Source organism: Oncorhynchus tshawytscha, linkage group LG13 (assembly GCF_018296145.1).
Source record: "Oncorhynchus tshawytscha isolate Ot180627B linkage group LG13, Otsh_v2.0, whole genome shotgun sequence".
Taxonomy (NCBI): domain Eukaryota; kingdom Metazoa; phylum Chordata; class Actinopteri; order Salmoniformes; family Salmonidae; genus Oncorhynchus; species Oncorhynchus tshawytscha.
The window spans coordinates 79,392,084-79,413,251 of NC_056441.1; positions in this window are offsets into that span (position 1 = coordinate 79,392,084).

Genomic DNA, 21,168 nt, shown 5'->3' on the forward strand with positions numbered 1-21,168 from the left:
TGTTCATGTGGACTACAGTTGTGGGACTGTCGGGCTCCAAGGTATTAGACACATGACTTTCCCCCGTCTCAGTCCTGTTCACAGACACATGCGTGAACCATAGATCATGTTTTTTTCCATTAGATTTAAAATGGCCCCAGTTTTTCGTTTGGTTTGATGTCCTTTCCCATATTCATGTTGTTCTGACTCCTTCTGTGACTGTTCTCATTGTGTATGTCAGTGTCACTGCAGACCACAATGTATAATACATAGCTTACTGTATGCTAGTCTCTCCTTAACCTAATCCCGCAGTCTCTGCAAAACCTATTTATTCAGTTAGGCATGTGTGTGTGTGTGTGTGTGTGTGTGTGTGTGTGTGTGTGTGTGTGTGTGTGTGTGTGTGTGTGTGTGTGTGTGTGTGTGTGTGTGTGTGTGTGTGTGTGTGTGTGTGTGTGTGTGTGTGTGTGTGTGTGTGCGTGCGTGCATCCTCTGGCATTGCCAGTTTTCAGCACATTCCTTGACCTCGGGTTGTAAGTGACATTCCACTCTGTTTTTTGTTCAAATAACCGGTTTGTTAATTTCTGTTATTTGAATGTTTATAATGCAACCTTCACAAAGAAATGCAGAAAAGTTACAGCCTTTAGTTTGATCAAAACAAATGTGTCAGGGGCCTGAATACCTTTGTTTGATCCCTGAAACATCAGGATGCTTTAGTCATTCATTTATTGTGTTTGTTTTATTAAAGATATCCGCTGTGTTTTGATAAATAAAGTTTTTCACGCATAAAATGTTTCTGAATATAGAACTTTTCACTCTAAAACACAGCAGGGGGAGGGTTATTCACAAATCAATCACCGTAGCAATGCTGATGTGAAAGATTCAGGCTGATGGTAGATACGGTTGAAGTGGACATACAACCTGAGCCAAATATTTTTAAACTCAGTTTTTTATAATTCCTGACATCAGTTTGTCAGGCTTAGCCACTTTATTTAAAAATGTGAAATGTCAGATATAGTAGAGAGAATGATTTATTTCAGCTTTTATTTCTTTCATCACATTCCCAGTGGGTCAGAAGTTTACACACTCAATTAGTATTTGGTAGCATAGCCTTCAAATTGTTTAAATTTGGTGAAACATTTCAGGTAGCCTTCCACAAGCTTCCCACATTAGGTTGGGTGAATAACGAGTTTTAATGACTCCAACCTAAGAGTATGTATACTTCCGACTTCAACTGTATATCTTCTATGTGGACTTGTCCATTTATGACTGAATTGAAACAGAACTGAGCTCAACCTGGACCTTGGAGTAGAAGCGTTGTGTGTGTTTGGTTATTGGCATGGTTGTGTGTATAAATGCCTCTGAGATTCTTTCACACCTCCACTTTAATTTCCTCTCGCACTACCACACACGAACATCCTGCTACACAGTCTGTAACCGTAGAAACCAATCCCCATGTTTTGAACTCACTTGATGGACAGTTGAGGTTGATTATGATGAAGATCATGGCATTTTATTGTCATAAAAGCATAATAAAGGTAGTTTCTTTCCTTTTTAAACACCTTGGATAGGTCATTCAGACTTCTCTTTGTCTCCATCCCCCACACTCTCTCTGATCAGCCCCATGTTGGCAGGCTTAGTCATTTTTTGAGATTCATCACAGATAGTGTATACCACCGTGTGAGTTGCCTGGCTATCACAGATAGGCACTCACACAGTAGTATACACACAGTGGTGTAAGGGTAGTAGTGGGGCGTTAGCGCAATGACATGCCAGCTGTTCCCATAGACTTCCAGTTATTGAGCTAAGGACTATCTGTTTAAAAGTGTTTCTCAGCAGATATTGGTGGCAACAATTTAGCAGCAGTGGGCTACCACCTGCTAACGGTACACAGACACAGAAACACACTATCTCCAGGCCATCAGACTGTTGTTGACCAGCCATCACAAGCCAGCTAGTCGGTAGTCTGCCCTGCACCTTGAGACTGATGCCCCATGTGTATAGAGTCATTGAACACTGGTCACCTCATGTACTGTTTCTATACTGTAGTTTAATCACTGTGTATGTACAGTTGAAGTCTGAAGGTTACATACACCTCAGCCAAATACATTTAAACTCAGTTATTCACAATTCCTGACATTTGATCCTTGTAACAATGATCTTTCTTAGGTCCGTTAGGATCACTACTTTTATTTTAAGAATGTGAAATGTCAGAATAATAGTAGAGAGAATGATTTATTTCAGCTTTTGTTTCCTTCATCACATTCCCAGTGGGTCAGGAGTTTACATACACTCAATTAGTATTTGGTAGCATTGCCTTTAAATTGTTTAACATTGGTCAAACGTTTCAGGCAGCCTTCCACAAGCTTCCCACAATAAGTTGGGTGAATTTTGGCCAATTCCTCCTGACAGAGCTGGTGTAACTGAGTCAGGTTTGTAGGCCTCCATGCTCGCACACGCTTCTTCAGTTCTGCCCACAAATGTTCTATGGGATTGAGGTCAGGGCTTTGTGATGGCCACTCCAATACCTTGACTTTGTTGTACTTAAGCCATTTCGCCACAACTGGAAATGTGCTTGGGGTTATTGTCCATTTAGAAGACACATTTGCGACCAAGCTTTAACATCCCAACTAATTTTTTGAGATGATAGTTCAATATATCCACATAATTTTCCCACCTCATGAAGCCATCTATTTTGTGAAGTGCAGTCCCTCCTGTAACAAAGCGCCCCCACAACATAATGCTGCCACCCCGTGCTTCACGGTTGAGATGGTGTTCTTCGGCTTGCAAGCCTCCCCCTTTTTCCTCCAAACATAACGATGGTCATTATGGCCAAACAGTTCTATTTTTGGTTCATCAGACCTTTTTTTTCTCCAAAAAGTACCATCTTTGTGCCCATGTGCAGTTGCAAACCGTAGTCTGACTTTTTTATGGCGATTTTCTAGCAGTGGCTTCTTCCTTGCTGAGCGGCCTTTCAGGTTATGTCGATATAGGACTCATTTTACTGTGGATATAGATACTTTTGTACCTGTTTTCTCCAGCATCTTTACAAGGTCCTTTGCTGTTGTTCTGGGATTGATTTGTACTTTTCGCACCAAAGTACATTCATCTCTAGGAGACAGAACGCGTCTCCTTCCTGAGCGGTATGACGGTTGCGTGGTCCCATTGTGTTTATACTTGCATACTATTGTTTGTACAGATGAACGTGGTACCTTCAGGCGTTTAGAATTTGCTCCCAAGGATGAACCAGACTTGTGGAGGTCTACAATATGTGGAAGTCTTAGCTGATTTCTATTGATTTCCCCATGATGTTAAGCAAAGAGGCACTGAGTGTGAAGGTAGGCCTTGAAATGCATCCATAGGTACACCTCCAATTGACTCAAATGATGTCAATTAGCCTATCAGAAGCTTCTAAAGCCATTACATACCTGAGTGGGTTGATTCACTGATGTGGTCATCCTGTCTGGGATGGCGCCCCCCCTTGGGTTGTGCCATTGCGGAGTTCTTTGTGGGCTATACTCAGCCTTGTCTCAGGATGGTAAGTTGGTGGTTGAAGATATACCTCTAGTGGTGTGGGGGCTGTGCTTTGGCAAAGTGGGTGGGGTTATATCCTTCCTGTTTGGCCCTGTCTGGGGGTGTCCTCGGATGGGGCCACAGTGTCTCCTGACCCCTCCTGTCTCAGCCTCCAGTATTTATGCTGCAGTAGTTAATGTGTCGGGGGCTAGGGTCAGTTTGTTATATCTGGAGTACCTCTCCTGTCCTATTCGGTGTCCTGTGTGAATCTAAGTGTGCGTTCTCTAATTCTCTCTTTTTCTCTCTCTCTCTCTCTCTCTCTCTCTCGGAGGACCTGAGCCCTAGGACCATGCCCCAGGACTACCTGACATGATGACTCCTTGCTGTCCCCAGTCCACCTGGCCGTGCTGCTGCTCCAGTTTCAACTGTTCTGCCTTATTATTATTCGACCATGCTGGTCATTTATGAACATTTGAACATCTTGGCCATGTTCTGTTATAATCTCCACCCGGCACAGCCAGAAGAGGACTGGCCAACCCACATATGCTCTCTCTAATACTCTCTTTCTTTCTCTCTCTCGGAGGACCTGAGCCCTAGGACCATGCCCCAGGACTACCTGACATGATGACTCCTTGCTGTCCCCAGTCCACCTGACCGTGCTGCTGCTCCAGTTTCAACTGTTCTGCCTTATTATTATACGACCATGCTGGTCATTTATGAACATTTGAACATCTTGGCCATGTTCTGTTATAATCTCCACCCGACACAGCCAGAAGAGGACTGGCCACCCCACATAGACTGGTTCCTCTCTAGGTTTCTTCCTAGGTTTTGGCCTTTCTAGGGAGTTTTTCCTAGCCACCGTGCTTCTACACCTGCATTGCTTACTGTTTGGGGTTTTAGGCTGGGTTTCTGTACAGCACTTTGCGATATCAGCTGATGTACGAAGGGCTATATAAATAAATTTGATTTGATTTGATTTGATTACATCATTTTGGGGAATTTTCCAAGCTTTTTATAGGCACAGTCAACTTAGTGTATGTAAAACTTCTGACCCACTGGAATTGTGATACAGTGAATTATAAGTGAAATAATCTGTAAACAATTGTTGGAAAAATGACTTGTCATGCACAAAGTAGATGTTAAGAACACCTTCCTAATATACAGTTGCACCCCCTTTTGCCCTCAGAACTGCCTCAATTCATCAGGGCATGGACTCTACAAAATGTCGTAGGCAATCCACTGGGATGCTGGCCCATGTTACCGCCAGTGCTTCCCACAGTTGTCACATTGGCTGGATGTATTTTTGGTGGTGGACCATTCTTGATACACATGGGAACTGTTGAGTGTGAAAATCCCAGCAGCATTGCAGTTCTTGAAACACTTAAACCAGTGCACCTGGCAACTACTACCATACCCTGTTCAAAAGCACTTTAATCTTTTGTCTTGCCCATTCACCGTTTGAATGGCACAGACATGCAATCCATCTCTTAATGCTTAAAACATATGAAACCTGTCACTTCCCCTTCATCTACACTGATTGCAGTGGATTTAACAAGTGTCCCCCAAGAGGGTGGGTTGTGGATTGGTTAATAAAATGTAAATAAATGGATGACATCAATAAGGTATCATAAGTTTCACCGGGTCAGTCTGTCATAGCAGGCATTCCTAATGTCATATTCTTTTAGAAATGATACTGTCTATACACATCACGTACTTATAATGGATCGTTCTGACATTTCTTGATTATTATTTCTGTATTTGTATTGTTTAGCGAGACATTCTACTGTACTGTTTGTGCTAGTAACAAGCATTTCACTGCACCTACTATAACAGATTTGTACACAACCAATAAACTTTGATTTGATGCACAACTGAACAACATGCACAAGTCACAACTGTGTTCTCATAGCTCTATAGTTCCTTTCTCCTCATGCATTACGTATGTACGTATGTATGTATGTATGTATGTAATGTATGTAATGTATGTATGTATAATGTATGTATGTAATGTATGTATGTAATGTATGTATGTATGTATGTATGTATGTATGTATGTATGTATGTATGTATGTATGTAATGTATGTATGTATGTATGTAATGTATGTATGTATGTAATGTATGTATGTATGTATGTAATGTATGTATGTATATGTATGTATGTATGTATGTATGTATGTATGTATGTAATGTATGTATGTATGTATGTATGTATGTATGTATGTATGTATGTATGTATGTATGTATGTATGTATGTATGTATGTATGTATGTATGTATGTATGTATGTATGTAATGTATGTATGTATGTAATGTATGTATGTAATGTAATGTAATGTAATGTATGTATGTATGTATGTATGTATAATGTATGTATGTAATGTATGTAATGTATGTATGTATTTATAATGTATGTATGTATGTATGTATGTATGTATGTATGTATGTATGTATGTATGTATGTATGTAATGTAATGTAATGTATGTATGTATGTATGTATGTATGTAATGTAATGTAATGTATGTATGTATGTATGTATGTATGTATGTAATGTATGTATGTATGTATGTATGTATGTATGTATGTATGTATGTATGTAATGTATGTATGTATGTATGTATGTATGTATGTATGTAATGTATGTATGTATGTATGTATGTATGTATAATGTATGTATGTATGTATGTAATGTAATGTAATGTATGTATGTATGTATGTATGTATGTAATGTATGTATGTAATGTATGTATGTATGTATGTAATGTATGTATGTATGTAATGTAATGTAATGTAATGTATGTAATGTAATGTAATGTAATGTAATGTATGTATGTATGTATGTAATGTAATGTATGTATAATGTATGTATGTAATGTATGTATGTATGTATGTATGTATGTAATGTAATGTAATGTAATGTATGTATGTATGTATGTAATGTATGTATGTAATGTATGTATGTATGTATGTATGTATGTATGTATGTAATGTATGTAATGTATGTAATGTATGCATGTGTGTATGTATGTAATGTATGTATGTATGTAATGTATGTATGTATGTATGTATGTATGTATGTATGTATGTAATGTATGTATGTATGTAATGTATGTATGTATGTAATGTATGTATGTATGTAATGTATGTATGTATGTAATGTATGTATGTATGTATGTATGTATGTATGTATGTAATGTATGTATGTATGTAATGTATGTATGTATGTATGTATGTATGTATGTATGTATGTATGTAATGTATGTATGTATGTATGTATGTATGTATGTATGTATGTATGTATGTATGTATGTATGTATGTATGTATGTAATGTATGTATGTATGTATGTATGTATGTATGTATGTATGTAATGTATGTATGTATGTATGTATGTATGTATGTATGTAATGTAATGTATGTATGTATGTATGTATGTAATGTATGTATGTATGTATGTATGTATGTATGTATGTATGTATGTATGTATGTATGTATGTATGTATGCATGCATGTATGTATGTATGTATGTATGTATGTAATGTATGTATGTAATGTATGTAATGTATGTATGTATGTATGTATGTATGTATGTATGTATGTATGTATGTATGTATGTATGTATGTATGTATGTATGTATGTATGTATGTATGTATGTATGTATGTATGTATGTAATGTATGTAATGTATGTATGTATGTATGTATGTATGTATGTATGTATGTATGTATGTATGTATGTATGTATGTATGTATGTATGTATGTATGTATGTATGTATGTATGTATGTATGTATATGTATGTATGTATGTATGTATGTATGTATGTATGTATGTATGTATGTATGTATGTATGTAATGTATGTAATGTATGTATGTAATGTATGTATGTAATGTATGTATGTATGTATGTAATGTATGTATGTATGTATGTATGTATGTATGTATGTATGTAATGTATGTATGTATGTATGTAATGTATGTATGTATGTATGTATGTATGTATGTATGTATGTATGTATGTATGTATGTAATGTATGTATGTATGTATGTATGTATGTATGTATGTATGTATGTATGTATGTATATGTATGTATGTATGTATGTATGTATGTATGTATGTATGTATGTATGTATGTATGTATGTATGTATGTATGTATGTATGTATGTATGTATGTATGTATGTATGTATGTATGTATGTATGTATGTAATGTATGTATGTATGTATGTATGTATGTATGTATGTATGTATGTATGTATGTAATGTATGTAATGTATGTAATGTATGCATGTGTGTATGTATGTAATGTATGTATGTATGTAATGTATGTATGTATGTAATGTATGTATGTATGTATGTAATGTATGTATGTATGTAATGTATGTATGTATGTAATGTATGTATGTATGTAATGTATGTATGTATGTAATGTATGTATGTATGTATGTATGTATGTATGTATGTATGTATGTATGTATGTATGTATGTATGTATGTATGTATGTATGTATGTATGTATGTATGTATGTATGTATGTATGTATGTATGTATGTATGTATGTATGTATGTATGTATGTATGTATGTATGTATGTATGTATGTATGTATGTATGTATGTATGTATGTATGTATGTATGTATGTATGTATGTATGTATGTATGTATGTATGTATGTATGTATGTATGTATGTATGTATGTATGTATGTATGTATGTATGTATGTATGTATGTATGTATGTATGTATGTATGTATGTATGTAATGTATGTAATGTATGTATGTATGTATGTATGTAATGTATGTATGTATGTATGTAATGTATGTATGTATGTATGTATGTATGTATGTAATGTATGTATGTAATGTATGTATGTATGTAATGTAATGTATGTATGTAATGTATGTATGTAATGTATGTATGTATGTATGTATGTATGTATGTATGTATGTATGTATGTATGTATGTATGTATGTATGTATGTATGTATGTATGTATGTATGTATGTATGTATGTATGTATGTATGTATGTAATGTATGTATGTATGTATGTATGTATGTATGTATGTATGTATGTATGTATGTATGTATGTATGTATGTATGTATGTATGTATGTATGTATGTATGTATGTATGTATGTATGTATGTATGTATGTATGTAATGTATGTATGTATGTATGTATGTATGTATGTATGTATGTATGTATGTATGTATGTATGTATGTATGTATGTATGTATGTATGTATGTATGTATGTATGTATGTATGTATGTATGTATGTATGTATGTATGTATGTATGTATGTATGTATGTATGTATGTATGTATGTATGTATGTATGTATGTAATGTATGTATGTATGTAATGTATGTATGTATGTATGTAATGTATGTATGTATGTAATGTATGTATGTATGTATGTATGTAATGTATGTATGTAATGTATGTATGTAATGTATGTATGTGTGTATGTATGTAATGTATGTATGTATGTAATGTATGTATGTAATGTATGTATGTAATGTATGTAATGTAATGTAATGTAATGTATGTATGTATGTATGTATGTATGTATGTAATGTAATGTAATGTATGTATGTAATGTAATGTAATGTATGTATGTATGTATGTATGTATGTATGTATGTATGTATGTATGTATGTATGTATGTATGTATGTAATGTAATGTATGTATGTATGTATGTATGTATGTATGTATGTATGTATGTATGTATGTATGTATGTATGTATGTAATGTAATGTAATGTAATGTAATGTATGTATGTATGTATGTATGTATGTATGTATGTATGTATGTATGTATGTATGTATGTATGTATGTATGTATGTATGTAATGTATGTATGTAATGTATGTATGTATGTATGTATGTATGTATGTAATGTAATGTAATGTAATGTATGTATGTATGTATGTATGTATGTATGTATGTATGTATGTATGTATGTATGTATGTATGTATGTATGTATGTATGTATGTATGTATGTATGTATGTAATGTATGTAATGTATGTATGTATGTATGTATGTAATGTAATGTATGTATGTATGTATGTAATGTAATGTAATGTAATGTATGTATGTATGTATGTATGTATGTATGTATGTATGTAATGTATGTATGTATGTATGTATGTAATGTAATGTATGTATAATGTATGTATGTATGTAATGTATGTATGTAATGTATGTATGTATGTATGTATGTATGTAATGTAATGTAATGTAATGTATGTATGTATGTATGTATGTATGTATGTATGTATGTATGTAATGTATGTATGTATAATGTATGTATGTATGTAATGTATGTATGTAATGTATGTATGTATGTATGTATGTAATGTATGTATGTATGTATGTATGTATGTATGTAATGTATGTATGTATAATGTATGTATGTAATGTATGTATGTAATGTATGTATGTATGTATGTATGTATGTATGTATGTATGTATGTATGTATGTATGTATGTATGTATGTATGTATGTATGTATGTATGTATGTATGTATGTATGTATGTATGTATGTATGTATGTATGTATGTATGTATGTATGTAATGTATGTATGTATGCATGTATGTATGTATGTAATGTATGTATGTAATGTATGTATGTATGTATGTATGCTCTTTATCACAAGTTCTATTTGGATGTGTATCCCTGTGGCATCTCTCCATTACGCACATACATCCACACATTCTATTCTGGGCCAGTAACTCATCAGTCAGTTCACCAATAGCAGCTCCCTCTTCCCGTGTGGTACCGCCCTCATTGGGACAAGAGATGACAGTCATGGTGACTTCCTGTTTCTGTGGTTGCCATGACAGCCAGTTCCTGTGTTGTTATTGTTTGACAGCACCCTCTCCCCTGAAGCTAGCCCCGCCACGTGTTTGCCCATTATTCTAGGAAAGAGAAACTCTCACACTCAACCTCGCCCGCTTTTCCGCGTCCTTTTTGTTTGCCGTCTTTCCTAGAATGCTGTTTCTGTCAGCAGCCTCATCTCTTTTCCAGAGGAGATGTAACAACACACATAACAGTCATAGCATAACGCAGTGTTAACTCTCATTGCCCAACGGATTACACTTTAGTCAGCAGTGTGAGTTAGAGTTTACTAAAACAGTGTACTCCTCTGCCTTGAGTGAGCCCTCAGCTTGCAGCGTGTGATTTTGTGTGTTTGCCTCTGTGACACAGAGACCTTAGTAACCCTCTTCTCAGAACTTGGCTTAGGCATCATTAAGTTGTTTGAGCAAATGAATACACAAGCACAGACGTATATGCACACACACACACACACATACAAACACCTGCAGATTGGTAAGTGAGTAGCATGGCCATGTCAAAAATTCTCAAGTCATTCTCAGACCCGTGTTTCTCATCCCTTATTGGGACAGTTTACCTCCTGCTGTTACCATGGAAACACTAAAGAAAAATGGCTCTAACCCCACTTTCTCTCTACCCTCCCATTTTCTCTCCCTCCCTCATTTCAGAACCTCTTCCCTCTTTATTTATCTCCATCTATCTTCATCTCATCTCTCTGATCATGTCCCTACTGTCCCCCAAGTCTCTGCTGCCTTGGGTTCCTGGATTTTCCTTGGACATGTTAAGTGGTGTGTGTGTGTGTGTGTGTGTGTGTGTGTGTGTGTGTGTGTGTGTGTGTGTGTGTGTGTGTGTGTGTGTGTGTGTGTGTGTGTGTGTGTGTGTCTACACATGTGCTTTCTAGCTAAAGCTGTGATGGTGTTCTGTAAGCTTCATGTATTTATGCACTAGTGAGTTGGCTACACTGCACACCCATATCTCATATTATGAGTCCCATTTTGTTAGTGTTGCGTTGCAGTTAGCTGTGTGTATCTGTAGCCAAGGGTTTGGCGAGACTCCAGAGTCATTTTTGCAGAAATTCAGCGCTTAATGCCAAGTATCAAAAGCCCAGGGACCGAGGAAGCTGAGGAAGTTGGTAACAGATAATTGTAGTGGAAAGAATTTAGGGGGAGAGGTAGGAATCATTGGGAAAGAGCTGGACAGTAACTATTACTGTAAGGTCTACTACATGTGTTGTATTCGGTGCACGTGACAAATACACATTTTATTTTGAAAGAGTGACGAAGGAAGAGAGAGGGAAGGGAGTGAGGAAGATAGTGGTAGTAAAATAATCTAAGTGATATGACTTCAGTTAACCACTGAAACAGAGACTAATAGTAATAATTAATAATTATATATTCCCTCTCTCTACCTCATCCTCTCTACCTTCCTCCTCGTCCTCTCTCTCTCCCTCCCTCTCATCATCTCTACCTCCCTCATCCTTCCCCTCATCTTCTCTCTCCCTCATCCTCTCTCCCTCACTTCTCATCCTCTCTCTCACTCTCATCCTCTCTCTCTCTCCCTCATCCTCTCTCTCCCTCATCCTCTATCCGTCACTTCTTGTCCTCTCGCTTTCTCCCTCTCCATCATGCTCTCTTATCTCCCTTCCATTTTTCTCCCTCATTCTCTCTCAATTCAATTTAAAGGGTTTTATTGTCATGGGAAACAGATGTTTACATTGCCAAAGCAAGTGAAGTAGATAATAAACAAAAGTGAAATAAACAATAAATATTAACAGGAAACATTATACTCACAGAAGTTCCAAAATAATAAAGACATTTCAAATGTAATATTATGTCTATATACAGTGTTGTAGCGATGTGCAAATTGTTCAAGTACAAAAGGCACTCTTTTGGCAACAGGTCACACATCTTGCTGACATTTCAAATGTAATATTATGTCTATATACAGTGTTGTAACGATGTGCAAATAGTTCAAGTACAAAAGGCACTATTTTGGCAACAGGTCACAAATCTTGCTGCTGTGATGGCATACTGAGGTATTTCACCCAGTAAATAGTGCCTTTTGTACTTGAACTATTTGGCATACTGAGGTATTTCACCCAGTAGATATTGGAGTTGATCAAAATTGGATTTGTTTTCGAATTCCTTGTGGATCTGTGTAATCTGTGGGAAATATGTGTCTCTAATATGGTCATACATTTGGCAGGAGGTTAGGAAGTACAGCTCAGTTTCCACCTCATGTTGTGGACAGTGTGCACATAGCCTGTCTTCTCTTAAGAACCAGGTCTGCCGGCCTTTCTCAATAGCAAGGCTATGCTCACTGAGTATGTACATAGTCAAAGTTTTCCTTAAGTTTGGGTCAGTCACAGTGATCAGGTATTCTGCCTCTGTGTACTCTCTCCCTCATCCTCTCAATCTCTCCCTCCTCACTCCCTGCCTCCTTCTCGCTCCCTCCCTCCTCACTCTCTCTCTCTAATACTCTCTCTCTCCCACCCCTCTCTCCCTAATCCTCCCTAATCCTCTCTCTCCCACCCCTCTCTCCATCCCTCATCCTCTCTCATGCTCTGGAGCGGCAGGGTAGCCTAGTGGTTAGAGCGTTGGACTAGTGACCGGAAGGTTGCAAGTTCAAACCCCCGAAGCTGACAAATCTGTTGTTCTGCCCCTGAACAGGCAGTTAACCCACTGTTCCTAGGCTGTCATTGAAAATAAGAATTTGTTCTTAACTGACTTGCCTGGTTAAATAAAGGTAAAATAAAATAAAAAATGCTCTCCCTCTTCCTTTCTCATGCTCTATCTGTCCCTCCCTCATGGAATCTCTCACTTTCTCCCTCCCCATTTCTCCCTCTCTTTCTCTCCATCATCCTATCTCTCTCTACATTATAGAACAGCTTTGATCTGGGTATGAATATTCAATTAGCACTATTAAATAATAGAGGCAGTGGTATGTATGAATCTAAAGACACTTCATTTCTAAATCTGGGTTTCTAAGAGGCTCATATGGAGTTAATGAGAACAGGACAGAGGTGAGAAAGAGCCTGGAGCAACAGTCATGGAGTTGGTTTATTTTGATGATGTGATTCAGCTGTGTGTGCGTGTGTGTGAGCTAAAGCTGTTCGGGTGGCATAGCAACCTCAGCTCATCTGAGACTCAGGGACGATTCAATTACCTGAATTACCTGATACTTTGCCTTAAAAAGATTACACAGACACACATTAAAAAGCTGAACACGGCACACACACACACCAGTGTTACATTTAAAGAGATTAAAAGCTTTGCTTTATGAGTGACAATCTCTAATCTAGTTGATTTTGTGTGGAGACTTAGTTCTTAGACTTAGTTCTGTCAGTTTTAACATTCAAATGAATTTGTGACACACACACAAACCACACATCTCTTGCGTCAGTGATGGTTAGGAGGGGACTTTGTGGCTTTGCTGTCAAATAAGGACTCGCAATAAAATATGCATTTGAATAGTATGCAGGAAAACAAGATACATACTCCAAAAAAGTACATTTTGACTTAGTACTCATGCTTATGTGGTCTGATTACCCCAAACTCTATCCTCTCCAACCCTAACCATAACCCTTCTGCCTTCCCTCCCTCCCTCCCTCCCTCCCTCCCTCCCTCCCTCCCTCCCTCCCTCCCTCCCTCCCTCCCTCCCTCCCTCCCTCCCTCCCTCCCTCCCTCCAACCCTAACCCCTCTGTAGCCAACCCCTCTGGACAAAGAGAAGGAACAGTACAGTACAGAGACTGAAAAACAACATGTATTGATATATTTCATCTACACCTCAGAGCAAGGTGGTGGTAGTGTGCTCGCATGCATGTGTGAGCGAGGCCTGTCGTGTGACCCCTCATCTCGGAACGTGAGGCAATCAGAGAGAAAAGGTGGTGGTAGTGTGCTCGCATGCATGTGTGAGCGAGGCCTGTCGTGTGACCCCTCATCTAGGAACGTGAGGCAATCAGAGAGAAAAGGTGGTGAAACAGGAAACACATGCCAGCGGGAGCTCCAAGTCTCACCTCACAGACCCCAACACACAATGCAGATTTCATCTTACACCTTCACCCTAAATACTCCTCCAGTGCTCTATAAAACCACAGCATTACAGCACTTCTCTCCACTCATCCTCTACTTACAGTTCAAGTCTGAAGTTTACATACACCTCAGCCAAAAACATTTAAACTCAGTTTTTCACAATTTCTGACATTTAATGCAAGTAAAAATTCCCTGTCTTAGGTCAGTTAGGATCACAACTTTATCTTAAGAATGTGAAATGTCAGAATAATAGTAGAGAGAATGATTTATTTCAGCTTTTTTTCTTTCATCACATTCCCAGTGGGTCAGAAGTTTACATACACTCAATTAGTATTTGGTATCATTGCCTTTAAATTGTTTAACTTGGGTCAAACGTTTCAGGTAGCCTTCCACAAGCTTCCCACAACAAGTTGAGTGAATTTTGGCCCATTCCTCCTGACAGAGCTGGTGTAACTGAGTCGGTTTTGTAGGCCTCCTTGCTCACACACGCTTTCTCAGTTATGCCCACAAATGTTCTATAGGATTGAGGTCAGGGCTTTGTGATGGCCACTCCAAAACCTTGACTTTGTTGTCCTTAAGCCATTTTGCCACAACTTTGGAAGTATGCTTGGGGTCATTGTCCATTTGGAAGACACATTTGCGACCAAGCTTTAACTCTCTGAATGATGTCTTCATGTTGCTTCAATATATCCACAAAATTTTCCGACCTCATGATACCATCTATTTTGTGAAGTGCACCAGTCCCTCCTGCAGCAAAACATCCCCACAACATGATGCCTCCACCCCGTGCTTCACGGTTGGGATGGTGTTCTTCGGCTTGCAAGCCTCCCCCTTTTTACTCCAAATAATAACGATGGTCATTATGGTCAAACAGTTCTATTTTTGTTTCATCAGACCAAAGGACCATGTCCCCATGTGCAGTTGAAAAACGGAGTCTGGCTTTTTTATGGTGGTTTTATAACAGTGGCTTTTTCCTTGCTTAGAGACCTTTCAGGTTATGTCGATATATGTTTTACTGTGGTTATAGATACTTCTGTTCCTGTTTCCTCCAGCATCTTCACAAGGTCCTTTGCTGTTGTTCTCGGATTGATTTGCACTTTTTGCACCAAAGTACGTTCATCTCTATGAGACAGAATGCGTCTCCTTCCTGAGAGGTATGACGGCTGCGTGGTCCCATGGTGCTTATACTTGTGTACTATTGTTTGTACAGATGACCGTGGAACCTTCAGGTGTTTGGAAATTGCTCCAAAGGATGAACCAGACTTGTGGAGGTCTACAATATTTCTTTCTGAGGTCTTGGCTGATTTATTTAGATTTTTCCATGATGTCAAGCAAAGAGGCACTGAGTTTGAAGGTAGGCCTTGAAATACATCCATAGGTACACCTCAAATTGACTCAAATTATGTAAATTATCAGAAGCTTCTAAAGCCATGACATCATTGTCTGGAATTTTCCAAGCTGTTTAAAGGCACAGACAACTTAGTGTAACTTAGTGTATGTAAACTTCTGACTTACTGGAATTGTGATACAGTGAATTATATGTGAAATAATCTTTTGAAAAACAATTGTTTGAAAAATACTTGTCATGCACAAAGTAGATGTCCTAACCGACGTGCCCGGCCAGCCAAAGGAGTGGAGACCAGACAGGGACAGATTCTATTGAACTACACTACCTGATCTGTGCTATAATTCACTCACAGTTCCCATTTCTGCACTTCAACTCATCTGTATCTATGTAGAGTACCAGTCAAAAGTTTGAACACACTACGAAATGTGCTATTTCATAGTTTTGATGTCGTCACTATTATTCTACAATGTAGAAAGTAGTATAAATGTAGAAAAAACGTTGAATGAGTGGGTGTGTCCAAACTTTTGACTGTTACTGTATATCTCAACTGGCTGACCTTATAGATATCATTCACACATATTTATCCATGTGCCGGTGTCACTGACCTGCTGATATTGCTATTGGGGTTGGGTTTCTGGTTCATTTCTGCCGGTTCCAAAAACAACCGCAAGCCCTTCAGTGTTTGCAGTAAGCCTCAACCATAAGCTTCCACCATGTTGCTGACACCATTCCAGTTGCTTCATGAGGATACAGACTTTGGCTGTGAGTCATGTTTCCTGAACTAGGAGATAAAAGGGTTGTCTGAATTAGAGAGAAAGGTGTGTGTGTATGTGGAAAAGGGAGGGGGGGTTGTGTTTGTGTTTACGTGAGGGGGAGCGTGTGTGTTTATGTGGAGGAGGGGTGTGTGTTTATGTGGAGGGAGGGTGCATGTGTGTGAGTTTATGTGGAGGGCGAGGGGGTCCATTTTTGTGTGTTTATGTGGAGGGCAAAGGGGGGTGCATGTGTGTGTGTGTGTGTTTATATAGAGACGGAGGGGAGGGTGTGCATGTGTGTGTGTGTTTATGTAGAGACGGAGGGGAGGGTGTGCATTCCTTCAAAGGAAGGACAGCAGGAAAAGGTCACGTCATTGTTCAGCCGTCTGCTTGTGAACAATTTATCAATTGTGTATGTGGGTTGTGTTTTTGAAAGACACAAGGAGAGAAAGACACAAAGACACTGGCAGAAAGGTCAGGGAGGGAGGGCAGTTAAACACCCCTCCTGTCCCCGACGACAGGAAGTTGGAAAAGGACAGGGGGCATAACAGGAAGCCGAGGAAAGTGAGGAAAGTCATGTTCTGGAAGACTGCAATCCTAAGAGTGTGTGTGTGTGTGTGTGGGTGTGAGGCCAGGAGAGAGGAGCTAATGGACAGAGTGATGAAGATGAGTCATCCTCACCCTCCTCCCGCGAGTGATGTCATCATCCCTTCCAACATGGCTTGTGCATGACCTCTATCCCCCTCTCTCTCTCTCTCTCTCTCTCTCTCTCTCTCTCTCTCTCTCGTCAGAGTGCATGCTGGGAGTGCATGCTGGGAGTGAGTCGTCAAGCAGGAGTGATTGTGAGAGTGAATGGAATTTCTTTTCACTCTATTGGGTTTTGGTATGTATATATATATATATATTGATTAGTTTAGTTGTTTTAAGGGTATATTGTTTAACTATCACTAAGCACGTATAGGGGTGCTGGGATCTTTGAGGTTGGTTTTTCGCGAGGGCACAACCAGCGGGTGGAGCTGGTTGCAATGGCCACTCGCGGAAATGTAGAGTTTGAAAAACTTAGTCGGAGGCATGGAGTAAAGATTCCTGCTGCGGCCGGGTGTTCAGTGGAAGAATGTAGCTTGGCTGTGGGTGCTATCATTGGGTATGATAGCATCAAATCAGCCTCAAGGATGAATAGCGCTGTAGTGATATTCTTAGATTCAATTGAAAAGGTGAATAAGATAGTTGAGAGGGGTGTTGTGTTGAGGGAGACACAGACGCCGGTATTTCCGCTTATGAATCCGGCGAAGAAAGTTATACTTTCTAACCTGCCACCATTTGTTAGAGATGAAGTGTTGGAGCGAGAGTTATCTCGCCATGGTCAGATCGTATCTACAATAAAGAAGGTTCTTTTTGGATGCAAATCTCCGTTGTTGAAACATGTCATGTCTCATAGGAGACAAGTGCATATGATTTTAAAAAAGGACGGAGATGAACTGAATTTAGCGTTCAGTTTTAAGATTGATGGATTTGATTATGTCTTCTATGCATCTACTGAATCAATGCAATGCTTTGGCTGTGGAAGAGAGGGGCATTTGGTGCGTAGTTGTCCCGAGAATGAGCGCGCTGAGCCTGGTAGTAGCTCTAGTGCTGGTGCAACTAACGCACCACCGCGAAGGGATGAACATGCTACGGGTGCAGGGGAAGAGAGAAGGTGGGCAGATGTGGTTGGAAAAGTAGGAGAGGAAGGCATTTTGGATACGGGGGCAATTGTGGTAGATCAGAACAAAGAGGGAGGGGAAACAGTAGGTGAGATTGCGACTGCCGTCGCTGAGGTGGTGATGCTGGAAAATGAAATTGGAGGTCAAGAGAAGATTGAAATAACGGAAAAGGAAGCGGATGTTTTCAAAATACTGAGGAGTAAAAGGAAGAATTTAAGGGGTGGTGAAGGGTCTAATTCTAAGAGAAAGGTAGAGATTGATAAATCAGTTGAAGATGACCAAGCTGTAGAGATGGTGAAATTTTCTTCTGGGGAGGATAGCGAGAGTGAGTCATCTGACGCGTCACAACAATATAGTGAGATAAATGGGGTGGAAGGGAGGTATGGGATCGAGAAGATACGTCAATTTCTGAAGTTGACAAAAGGGAAGAAATATATGCAGGATTACAATGTAACTGATTTTTTCCCCGAACGTGAATTGTTTATTGAATCAGCAAAGGATCTGATGTCAAAAATTACAGGGGGAAGTTTGAAAAGCCCCGAAATTGCTAGACTCAAGAAAGTGGTCACGAGAGTGATAAGTGATGTAAATTCTAAAGAAAATGAAATAGTTCAGTTGCAGTTTTAAGTCTGTAAAGAGATGTGGTGGCTGTATCTTCCTCTGTATAATTTTTTTTCATCCATGAGCAGTTTTAAGATTTCTTCTTTAAACGTAAATGGGGCAAGAGATGGTAAAAAAAGAGCCATGGTGTATGAGTTAATTAGGGGAAAGGGAAGTGACATAAATTTTCTACAAGAAACGCATAGTAATTTGGAAAATGAAGTTATGTGGCAAAAGGAGTGGGGGGGGGACAGTGGTGTGTAGTCATAAAAACTCAAAAAGTGGGGGTGTGGTTATCTTGTTCTCAAAAGGGTTTTTTCCTTTGTCATATGAGGTTGAAGAGGTAGTTGAGGGGAGGTTATTAAAAGTTAGAGCAAGGTATGAAAACATCACTATGTGTCTGATAAATGTATATGCCCCAGTGATGACAGTTGAGAGGGTATGTTTTTTAGAGACATTATCAAATACCATTGAGAAATGTAACAAAGAAGATTATTTATTTATTGCTGGGGATTTTAACTGCACAGTTAGCGATTTAGATAGAAATCACCAAGAACCTCATATAGCCTCAAGGACTTTTTTAAAACGCCTCATTGTAACACATGAACTGTGTGATATTTGGCGGAGTCAACATGGAGGAACAAGGCAGTACACCTGGGCGCATGTGAGAGAGAACATCATCTCTATGGCCAGGTTAGAAAGGTTTTATGTTTTTGAGCATCAATCTCAGGTCTGTAAATCAAGTGTGATAACCCCAGTGGGATTTTCTGATCATTGTTTAATAACAGAGGTGGTGTTCATTAACGATGTAAAACCCAAAAGCGCATACTGGCATTTTAATATAGCTTTATTGAGTGATGCTCACTTCAGGAACTGTTTCAGTTTTTTCTGGGAGAGGTGGAGGTCTCAAAAGGCCAGTTTTGTGGTGGGATATAGGGAAAATCCAGATTCAACAATTTTGTAATCAATACACGAGGAATGTCACCAAGGATATCACCAGATCAATGAAAGCCCTAGAGTTTGAAATAGTGGAACTCATGACGTTGGTTGAGACCACAGGAGATCGAGGCCATACTCAGGCCCTCAAGAGGAGAAAAGCTGCATTGGCAGACCTGCTGGGTATCAGAGCACAGGGGGCATTGGTGAGAAGTAAGTTTCAGGGAATATCTGAAATGGATGCCTCATCCAAATGTTTCTTTGGTTTAGAGAAAAATAATGGACAAAGAAAAATTATTCATTGTCTCAAATCAGCTGTTGGACAAGAGCTCACTAGCCCTAGTGAAATTAGAAAGAGGGCAGTAGAGTTCTATGCTGAGCTCTACAAGTGTGAGTACAAAGAGGATAAAACAGTGACACAGCAGTTCTTTGATGGGCTCCCAAAGGTGGCTGCAGAAGCTAAGGTTGAGCTTGAGCAACCATTGTCTTTGCAGGATTTATACACTGCATTAAAAGGCATGGAAAATGGAAGGGCACCAGGCATTGATGGGCTTCCCGTTTACTTTTTTAAGTCTTTTTGGGCTATGTTGGGTGAGGATTGGTTAGAAGTAGTTAATGATAGTTTAACCGGAGGGTTACTACCAATAAGCTGCAGAAGGGCTGTCCTCACCCTACTGCCCAAAAAGGGTGACCCGAGGGAGGTGAAGAACTGGAGGCCGGTGGCTTTATTGTGCACTGATTATAAGATATTGTCAAAGGCTTTGTCCAACAGGCTGAGGGAGGTGATGGGGCAAATCATACATACGGATCAGTCCTACTGTGTTCCTGGCAGGCAGATAGGGGATAACATCTCTCTGATTCGTGATTTTTTGGACGTCTCTAGGGATATTGGGTTGGATGCTGGTCTAATTTCAATTGATCAGGAAAAGGCATTTGACCGAGTTGAACATCAATATTTATGGCACACATTTGAGGCGTTTGGGTTCAGCTCTGGTTTTATTGCCATGATAAAGGTGATATATGGTGACATTGAAAGTGTATTGAAAGTTAACGGTGGTTTGAGTGCTCCTTTTAAAGTGTGTAGAGGTATTAGGCAGGGATGTTCTTTGTCAGGAATGTTATATGCCATTGCTATAGAGCCACTACTAAATAGCATTTGAAGTCGCATTGCAGGGGTGTACTTTTCAGAGGATATTCCTCCTATTCGTCTCTCAGCCTATGCTGATGATGTAGTTGTGTTAGTGAAAAATCAAGCGGAGGTGGATAGCTTGAGTCTAATGGTTGATCGTTTTAGGAGAATATCCTCTGCAAAGGTAAATTGGGAAAAGAGTTGTGCTTTACAGATTGGAGAATGGTCTGGAGGGATCATGGCTTTGCCAGGGGGGCTAGAATTGTGTAAGGGAGGTTTTAAGTATCTTGGAGTGTACCTCGGAGATGAGGGGACTATGGAAAAAAATTGGAGTGGGGTGGTTGAA